Below are 9,980 nucleotides of genomic sequence, written 5' to 3' on the forward strand. Positions count from 1 at the left end.
AGGTTTCCTGGACATTACCCAGATAAAAATGGAGCTGGGATTCAAACCCAGGGCCCCCTGACTCCAAGGACATACTGTCAATTACAGTGTTGTACTGAAAAGCAGAACTTAAAACCAAACGTGACCAGGAGATTGTTTTAAAAGACGATTGTCAGCTGTTGGTGTAATCACTGTGGATGTTAATACAATATGGTTAGCTCCCATTGGCTTAATTTTATTTTCATCATCTTTAGATGACAGTAGCATTTGGTTCTTATAATTATTTCCAGGTGCCAAGATCAGGCCTGGAAGAAGAGCTTCCTTTCATGGGGTTAACCCCAGTGAATCATGTATCCTTCTTCCCATGATCAGGAGTTATTTTAAGAACCCACCTTCCAGGGAATGCCATGGGAATTGACACAGACAGCCAGTCATATTTTGCAAGGTTTCATCAACTCACCAACTCTGACCTTCCCTAGGGCACATCACTAAATCAAGTCCATTTACCCAAGGGTCCTTGTGATGTTTTTACGTGGGTGGGATGTGACCGATTCTCGCAAAGAGTTAAGAAGCCTCAGCTTCCTGCAGGAAATCTGTGACTGAATCCAGGACCTAGAGCGGAAACATTAAGTGTATCGTGGGAGAAAAGGAAAGCAAAGTGCTAAAGTTGTTACTCTGAACAGAGGATATAGGCGCATCCTGCAGAAAACTTCCTGTTTAGCCAGGAGTCTAGAAAACAAGATGAAAAACACTCAATTCAATGACCATTGTGTGCATAGTATATTTCTAAACTTTCATTACCTTGGGCATGACTTACTCAAGGTGGAAAGTTAGTAATTGAACCACACCCATCCCCCGCATCTTCCTTGTTTTGGTGGCCTCACCAAACCCGTGTGTCATTTGTGTAGGCTACTCAGGAGCCTACAGTACATTCTTGGCTGGTCTTTCCCCTGAAATGAACTTCCGTTAGCTTGTATTAAACACTCTGCAGATGGATTCAGAGAATGCATTTAATGTATTTTTGTTTCCAACTATCCCGCCTCCTCCAGGGGCAGACTATGGGGTCCGCTGGTTGAGCAAAGAGCAAGCGACACTGATGGTCAAATGAAGTGAAATGGCTCTTTATGCTCTTCATTTCCAAACACTTTCAGATGGAAGAATAAGACCAAATTCAAGAAGAAAAATTGGGGGTTCTAAATTCCTCTAAAGTTTAAGCGTTTAAAAAAATGTTACAAACACATCCCAAATGGTGTTATGTAATGTATTGTATTATATTATGTGTTATATGTTATGTCATATAGGAAGTTATTATGAATAAAGACCTTAGTTGCTTTTCTAATTTATCTGATTAGATTCTCTGTGTGAAATGAACTAGAAATGGTTCAAGTGGGAAAGAATGGGGAGCTAATGTCTTTGAACTTATGTTAGCTATCTAGCTTTGCAAATGCTTCTATGTGATTAATGACTGTGTATGGGCTATTTAGTTATTCTCCCTCTAAGATGTTCTTCATCTTCCCTTCTATTTCCTCTCCACCCTCCAAATTAGGATGGCCTCATAATCATCCTCATTCTCTTTCTTTCTCATTGTATTTCTTTTCTGAAATTTTCCGATTATAAAACACTAGCAACACATAAGTATTTAAGGATAGGGAAGCATTTGCCATATAAATCGGTAAAGATGAAAAATGCATTCAATTAGTGGTATGTCTAACATCCTGCTTTCTATTCTTTCAAACAGCATAGATTAGAACATACATCAGTTTTTGGAGATAGCACTCTGTACCATTTTTGTAAGTTAATATTTAGCTGCTTCCTGAGATCCTTTTCTATATAGTTTTATATATTTTGTTAGCTTTTAAGAATGCTGTGGTGATCCTATATAATAAAGTGCAGTATGCAAATTGTCCCCTCGACCAGGAGGTCGTCCAGGAGTTTGATGAGGGCGCAGGGCCAGCCGGGGGAAGGAAGGGAGGTCCCGGCCGGCAGCGGACAGCCGCTAGGGACCCTACCAGGGCATGAATTTCTTGCACTGGGCCTCTAGTTTGTAATAATAGTAGTAATAACAATAACATCCCCCATTGTTGAGTTCTTACATATACCATGCACAGGGTTAAGTATTTGAAATAAGTGTGCTGTTATCCTGGTCAAGTTCAGTGTCACTTTCATGTAGCTAACCACTCCATTGCTGGTTGTTAATTTTGATGACCTCATCACCATGACCTCTGTGCCACTTCCTGTAGCTATACTTTGGGCCATGTTATCATTGAATGTTGTTTCATCTTAGAAAATCAGAGTCCCCTCTCTCTGACGCTAATCACTTAACCTCTGGTGCTGACCCCTACATGAATGCTTGCAATGCTTGTTTTTTGGTTTCATTGTGACCTCTAGTCCTCTGAAGGTCTCTAATTTCTCTCTGTGAGCTCTCTCTGCTCTTTATTTTCCTTCCTATCTAGCATAGATTCCACACTCCATTCCTCAGTACCCTAGATATGTTTCCTCTGGTTGTTTAGGACCCAACCATATACTTTTTTTTCCAATGTGTTTTTTATTTATTTCAGCAAGAGGAAGGAGAGAGAGAGAGAGAGGTATCAATGATGAGGGAGAATCATTGATTGGCTGCCTGCTGCATGCCCCACACTAGGGATCCAGCCCACAACCCCGGGCATGTGCCCTGACCAGGATTCCAATCTGTGACCTCCTGGTTCATAGGTCAACGCTCAACCACTGGACCATGCTGGCTGGGCTGGAGTTTCTTTATTAGTGGTCTTTTATAAAAGATACCTTGGGCATTCTTGCTGACTGCTATTTGAACTATTTATCTCAATAGTTGTGCTAGGAAAAAGAAATTTGAAAATATAATTCAAAACCTAAAAATGTTTATAGCATTATGGATTAGATGGTTATTTTCTTCCTCCTACTTTTCTATATTACTTAAAATGTTCTCAATCATTACTAGTCAGACATAAAAATCATTTTAAAAAGTTACAAATTTCATAAATCCTGCAAAGCTACAGGATATACCCCCGAAGCTTAACTGTGAGGTTTCCTATACATGAGTACACTTACCCGTTCAACATCCAAGATATTTCTTTTGAGGGTTTTAGTTATTTCAGCTATAGTGCCTAATAGTAATAAGGTTAACCTTATTGAATTGACTGAAGTTGGTAGACGTTGTCATAATCATGCTTTGCCTTTCTTTTTTCCATCTGAAAGTCTCCCTCTGCATTTCCTCCTTTTCGCCGCTAGTGACTTCCTGTTTTCTCATGGATAACCTCCATATCAGGAGAGGAAAACTGTTTATCATTTGTTACAAGGTGACTGTGTGCAAAGAGCCACACTAAGTAAATGACAGTATCCCCTTTGTTCTTTTTAACAGGCTTATCAAGTAGACATTATTATCCGAGTTTTATGGAAAAGGATGTTGAATCATAGAGGTTATGTTCTGTGGCCAAGCTCCTAATACTAGTGGAGAGAGCAGGATCAGATTTCAGGTGGAGTAAGTCTCCAAGTACAGCCACGAACAGTTCCTCCCATCTGTGTCTCTGCTTGTATTCCTTAGATCAAGAGGTGGGTTCTATTTCTCTACACCTTCAATGGGGGATGGACCTTGATTGTTGCTAGACCCCAGTTGTATTTTCTTTGTAATTCAGGTTTCTATTCTTAATCAAAGACTGTGGGAGGGAGTACTCACAAGACTTAGAATGATAGATTACCTGCCAAGGCAGCATACAAGAATTTGGACAGGTTTTAGTTGCTTTCTCATTGGAAGGGAAAGAGCTTTTGGGCTTGCAGGAACTCTTTTGTCTTCTTGAGTTGTGACACCTGGGAACTGTAGTACATTCAGGTGTTTCCTTAAAAGAATCTAAGTCTACAGGAGGCAGCAGGGAGTCTGTTCCATTAAAGTCTTCCTGTGAGTATTAAACGTTCCAGTTTCTTCATCATCATTGTCATTATTATCACCTTCATCTTCATCATAATCAACATCAATACCATCTGGAAAATCCCTAATTGAACGAATGATTGACAATCATTATCCTGGCCTCCAAAACAAAACAAAAAGAAATACCTTCCAATAAAGAATTATATTTAAAAAAAAGAAAGAAATGTCTTCCACAAAATCCAAGTGGGCTATTTGCCTGCTAGTTCTGTTTCTCTCTCTGTCGATTTCATTAATATTTTCAAAACACCAACGGACTCTGAAGTGTTTCAGATCATGAACCCAAACAGTTGGTCTCAACAGTGCAGACCCAGACTAGTCCTGAATTGTGACCCTCTGTTTCTCACGTAATAGTTCGCTACTACTCAGGCGGAAGAGTAGAATGCCTCGGATGAGATCTTTGTTAACTTTTAAGAAGGTAAGAATCAAGCTCCATGCAAAGTTGACATCAGAGAGAGTTCACTTGGAGATGGGGCAGATTACCTCATGCTGTTTTCTCTAGACTTTCTAACTTTCCTCATATTTAATGACCAATTGTTCACTGATTCTAAGGAAGCCAGTCCCTAGATGTGAGCGGAGCAAAGACTCTCTCCTTAGAAATGCTCCCTAGTTCAGAACACAGAAGCTGAAATTCAGAAGCCAGTCTCTGTGCACATTACCTAAGTACTGGGCACACAAAGATTGGTCAAGGAAAGCAGACAGTGCATTGAGACTGACCAAGCAATGCATTGAGAAGCTGCGTAAGTCCTACTTACAGTTCCACAGACTCAGAGAACGTTTTCCCACCTGACAATATTCAGAGCAGTTTGGCTGCTCCGACTGCCTTCTCCACCTCCATCATTCAGAACCTGTGAGATGGATACCAGGTCCTCCTTTAGCTCATTCTCAGAGACTCTCATTTAACAATCTGGGATGCTGTTGCTGAGGAAATGTAGAAGCTAGGTGGCGCTGGCCGCCACAGGCTGCCCAGGATCACTTGTACATGTCAGAACATGCCCTGTGTCCGGGAACCTTTCTTCAGGAGTCTGCTACCAGAGGCCCTGAGCCGACTGGAAACAGAGAAATGTAGGAATTTTCTTGCTCTGCAGTCAGACTGTGTCATATGACTCTCTCCCGCACAGTACTTAACAAGGAAAACACAGAAAGCACCATTCGTGTTTATTTTCTAAGTGGACTCCTCCTGGCCATTTGCGCTTCTAATATTCTGTTTGGTCTTTTCGGTTTTGCAATCACCACTGACTGGGAGGGAGTTCCACAGGAAAACCAGAGCTTCCAAAATAGCAACCGGAAGAGGACTTGGTTCAGTCCCTTTTCCATTAATGCCTATTTTCCACCAACCACATAACCTGTGAATTTGGAATATTTTCCCAATAGCACTGGCTTTTATCAGTTACAGTGCCTGTCAGGAAATAAAATTGCTCTGGTGGAGAGACCGAAATTATAGCTGAGAACACAGGAATGTCGAAGCGGCCTTCGGAGTCCAGCAGCACGGAAGGGAATAGAAGTGGGGTGGGTTAGGGAGGCAGGCCCAACAATACTAGAACTGTGTGAATTTCTAGTCACACCTTCCGGCCAAATCATCTTCTATAGTCACTCAGCCTAAGCACATTAATCCTACAGAGATTTAATACAGAGATATTCAACCTGCAGCTCTGATAAAATTTTCTGCCTTGTGAATGCGGATGGAAAGTGTTTTATAGATAGAAGTATCAAATCCTGTTTAGATATACATTTAATAATTTCTATTTATTGAAAATAATCCAACTTTTATTTATTGAAAATAAAGTGAAAAAGTCCTCAGGAATATGCTTTTACCCTGGCCGGTTTGCTCAGTGATTAGAGTGTTTGCCTGCAAACCAAAGAGTTGTGTGTTTGATTCCCAGTCAAAGGCATGTACCTGGGTTGCAGGTTTGATCCCTGACCCAGTTGGGGCTTGTGCAGGACGCAACCTCATCGATGCTTCTCTCTCTCTCTCTCTCTCTCTCTCTCTCCCTCCCTCCCTCCCTCCCTCCCTCCTTCCCTCTCCCTTTCTCCCTCTCTCCCTCTCTCCCTCTCTTCCTCCCTTTCACTCTCTCTAGATATCAATGGGAAAAAATATCCCTGGGTGAGGATTAACAAAAGAAAAAAAAAGAATATGCTTTTTGTCAGTATTCCCAACTATTCTGAAAGATACAGCACATAGTGTATATACCAGCCGTGGGCAAACTATGGTCCGTGGGCCAGATCCGGCCCGTTTGAAATGAATAAAACTATTGAAAAAAAAGACCGTACCCTTTTATGTAATGATGTTTACTTTGAATTTATATTAGTTCACACAAACACTCCATCCATGCTTTTGTTCTGGCCCTCCGGTCCAGTTTAAGAACCCATTGTGGCCCTCGAGTCAAAAAGTTTGCCCACCCCTGGCATATACATTCATAATCACAAGATAAAGCAGAGCATGCTGTTGGTTTTTTTGCATATTGGTAAGTGTGTTTATGTTACATGGCTGGGAGATGTCGCTCCTAAGTAACCGGTGGAAACAGGCTTCCAGGCTGGCAGAGGGGGTCACAGACCTCTTCCCATTGGTCTCAGAGCTGCTGGAATCTTGGTTGCAGCGCAAGTAGCTCTGGCCCAGATTAATATTTCTACTCCCAACAAAGAGCCTGTTGAAGAGAATTTCTTTTCCCCTTTACGCCTCTTCCACCTTTCCCCTCCCCACCTCGCCCAAATGGTGCTCCAACCTAGTAGGCATGGTAGTGATGGGAGACTTCATGGAAGAAAAAGGGGTTGAGAATTCCAACCTTACTCTTGCCACAGAAATACATTTCAGCCTCATCTCAATAGAAATGGCCACGTTACACTCACAGAGGAGAAAACGGGTTAAACAATGGTGGACGACCCATTCGTCTTGTTCATCCATGTGTTTCTGGCACCTGGCGCAGTACTTGGCATAGAGTACATGCTCCTCAGCTACAGTTACTTTTCTCTGTCTGTTTCCACATTCCAAAGACAGGAGGATCTCCGTCACCTTGGACTGAGTATGAGATAGTTCTGAGCACCAAGTATATGCAGAATTGTGTTAGAAACTACGGGGGTTGCAAAGATCCGTGTTCCCTCAGAGGTTACCTATAAGTACATAACTACATAGTCGGGAGGAGATGTTATAACACATTGCCGGCCAACCATCTGCCTCTGAATCTAGCCGTGCTTCCATTTCTAATCTGGGTAAGCTAGCCAAATGCCACAAGAGAAACCACAAAGCCAATCTGGATTCTTGGCTAACTGTACACCAACACCCATTTGCCAGTGCTCAAAGGAAGTTAGGGATCGAATAAACCTAGTTCTGTGTTCCTAGGATAGTGTCCATGAACCCTTGAAGTCTGTCACAACGGCACACTTGGCAAGTTTGGGGCACTGTTATGCTGTCTATAGAATTACTTTTAGTGATTTGGTTAAAATGCATCAGATATTTAAGCAAGTTCTTGTATTGTGTTTCAAGGGCATTTTTCCCTCCCCATTCCAATGTTATAAATTTTGCTCTATGACAGAGCTCATGTCTACTTTAGCTTCCTTTTAGATCTTCCTTGTTTCCTGCTGGGCATAAATGCATTCATAATTAAATTATGGAGTGACAAGAATTTGTCAGCCTCAGTAGTATGGACATTTTGGGCAAGTTTGTTCTTTATTTGTGGAGGCTATCCTATATCTTGTGGGATGTTTAGTGGCATCCCTGGCCTTTGCCACTAGGTGCCACTAGAACACCCCCTCCCTGCAAAAAATGTCTCCTGATCTTGCCAAATATCTTATACTAACATTATTTTTCTGCCTAAAACCATAATACCATTATTTCAGAGCCACAGCTTGGCAAATGGATTTTTCTGCCACATTTAACCGAAAACCCATGTGAGAAAAATGCTCATGGGGAGGGAAAAAACCAAACCAAACCAATGCTGATCCTCACAAAGTATTCCTTGACCAAGAAAATGCCTTGGGCGACCTACCACCGCCCCTGCTCACTCTGTCCCCCTCTCATGCATAGTTATTTTTAACAATTTGAGGTGTGCAACAGAGACCAGCTGCAGAACTTCTGGAGAGTTCTCTGGGCGGAGGGTCATCTGAGTGAGCATGCCACAGGTGGATGTGGGTGACCAAACGTGCAGGGGCGTCTTCCTGATGGGAATTCCATTCTGTTGAATCTACTTGGTCCTGAGGTTGCTTGTTATTGGATTGCTAGGTGGAGAGAAACTACTGTAAATGATTTTTAAATCTGTTGTTTATTGCTATGAGTAGGGAGTGGTGTAGACAGGAAGAAAGCAGCATTATAGAGTGAAAAGAGGAAGGCGAAGGCAATGTTTATAGTTAGATAGGGAAGTGCAGTTGGAAAAGCAGGAGTAAAGCCATGTCAACTGTTCTCTGAGTAGTTTAAAACTTTCAGGAATAAACATTTAGGAATTTTATAGGTGGTTTCCCAGGATTCTTTTCTGCCTTCCCAAAAGGAGATCCTGGGACTGTTTTTTAGAGTACCATAGTATGTCCTTCTCTCTCTTTAAAATAAAACTTCAGTTACGAAAGTAGAGAGGAGCCCTGACCAGTTTGGCTCAGTGGATAGAGCGTCAGCCTGCGGACTCAAGGGTCCTAGGTTCGATTCAGGTCAAGGGCATGTACCTTGGTTGCGGGCACGTCCCCAGTGGGGAGTGTGCAGGAGGCAGCTGATCGATGTTTCTCTCTCATCGATGTTTCTGACTCTCTATCCCTCTCCCTTCCTCTCTGTAAAAAATCAATAAAATATATTTAAAAAAAAAAGAAAGTAGAGAGGAGCCCGGCTGACATGGCTCATTGGTTGAGCGTTGACCTATAAACCAGGAGGTCATGGTTCGATTCCTGGTCAGGGCACATGCCTGGGTTGTGGGCTCAATCCCTAGTGTGGGGTGTGAAGGAGGCAGCCGATCCGTGATTCTCTCTCATCATTGATGTTTCCTTCTCTCTCTCCCTCTCCCTTCCTCTCTGAAATCCATAAAAATATATTCAAAAAATAGATCAGTTTTTGTTGTTGATGTTATTATTTTGTTTTTGTTTTGTACTGGCTTTTCTGACCAAAGTGAATGGAAATGACTTTGAAAGATTAGGGGTTGGTATGTGTCTTTTAGTCTGTGCTGGTCTATTTCCTCATAGTCATCATTGTGAGCCTGGGACACTGAGGGACTCAGAGATGGATAAGGGAAGGAAACTCAAGGAAGAAAGGTGAGGGTTGGAGCAGAGTCTTTGTTGACCAGTTGTCAGTTGGTATGATCTCATCTGTCACACATAAGCAACCTGTGTTTATTTCCTACTTACAGATGAGTAAACCAAGTGAGAGGAGTTAAATGTGTTGAGGGGGAGAAAACTAGGAAGTGGCAGAGTGGACATTCAGATCTATTGTGGGATTCTAAAGCCCACTGTTTTCTTGTGACATCCTGAGGGCCCTGGACAGGGTGAAGTGTCTGTCATACCCGCCTCTTGTGATGAGAGTGGGGAGGTGGGCATCCTCTTTGCTGTGATAGGAGATGTCAAGTCCATGCATTATGATTACACGCTGGGGAGCAGCAGAGAAGTTTGTGTGTATTGATTACAATCTGGCAGCAGAGCAAAATATTTGACTGCCAAAGACTCATTAAAGTATGTGTCTGTTTTTGCTACTTAAACACATAATGACTAGCAAAGAAAAGGCTGATTAAAGTACATAGTTCCATAAAATCTTTCCAGATATGTTATTTTCTATTTAAAGAGACCATTTAAAAGTTTATTTGTGGTTTTCCAGAATTTTCTTCCAGAAACATATCTGAACCTCACACTGGCTCTAGAATATGCTATGGAGACTTTACTGAAGTGAATTGAAGTGAGGAATTCCGTAGGAGCCGGTAAAACAGAGCATTTTTCTCCTTGTTTCTTATTTAGAGATGAAATCACCTTCACTGAAGCCCTGTTGTTGAAACTATGATCTTATCCTCTGTCTTGCCGAGGAAATTGCTAACATCGTTATCTGTGCAGCCTTATCCTCCCCACAGACATACAAAGCCTGGCCCTGGCCCACCCTCCTCTTATC

Source organism: Myotis nattereri, assembly GCF_964212035.1.
Source record: "Myotis nattereri genome assembly, chromosome: 16".
Lineage (NCBI taxonomy): Eukaryota > Metazoa > Chordata > Mammalia > Chiroptera > Vespertilionidae > Myotis > Myotis nattereri.